Here is a 972-nt window from a genome sequence, read left to right on the forward strand (position 1 = left end):
AAGAATTTTGGAAGAAAATACAAGAACAAAATGACAAAATAAGTGAAAAATTAGAAATGATTCTAAATCTCCAGACAGAAATCCTGAAGATTAATACTAAATTGTCAGAAATAGATAACACATTGGAAGTGCAAAGGAAAAGAATTGATGTGATGGAAGACAGAATTAATGAGACTGAAGATAAATACCTGAATACTTCTTTGGAAAGGGAAAAATAAGAAAAAAAAAATCAAAACAAAATGAAGAAATCCTAAAGTTCATGTGGGATACCATCACGAGGAATAACTTAACTGTCATTGGAATTCCAGAACAGGAAGAGAAAAACAAAACCACTGAGAAAATTGTCCAAGATTTCCTGGAGGAGAACTTCCCTGATATGATAAAAGATGAAAATATATCCATTCAGGAAGTCAAACAAATGTCAAACAGGATAGACCCCAAAAGAAAATCACCAAGACACATCATCATCAAACTCATCAAAACCAAAGTATGGAACAAAGAAACAAGGGACACCATGACAAAACACATAACAAAATGACAGCAACAAATTCAAACTTATCAATAATTACTCTAAATGTTAATGGATTAAATGCACCACTCAAGAGATGGAGAGTTGCAGATTGGATACGAAAACAAAACCCATCAATATACTGTCTACAAGAGACACACCTTAGAGATAAAGACTAAAATAGACTAAAAATCAAAGGTTGGAAAAAGATATATCAAGCAAATGGCAACAGTAAGAGAGCAGGAGTGGTAATGTTAATTTCTGATCAAATTGACTTTAAGACAAAAACCACCATACAAGACAAGGAAAGACATTATGTAATGATTAAAGCATCAATTGAACATGAAGATATAGCCGTAATAAATATCTATGGAACAAATGAAAGAGCCCCAAAATACATAAATCAGACTTTAAAAGAGTTGAAAAGCCAAATAGATGACTCCACAGTCATAGTGGGAGACTTT

Source organism: Orycteropus afer, unplaced genomic scaffold (assembly GCF_000298275.1).
Source record: "Orycteropus afer afer isolate SDZICR_OR568_19922 unplaced genomic scaffold, OryAfe1.0 scaffold01094, whole genome shotgun sequence".
NCBI classification, from domain to species: domain Eukaryota; kingdom Metazoa; phylum Chordata; class Mammalia; order Tubulidentata; family Orycteropodidae; genus Orycteropus; species Orycteropus afer.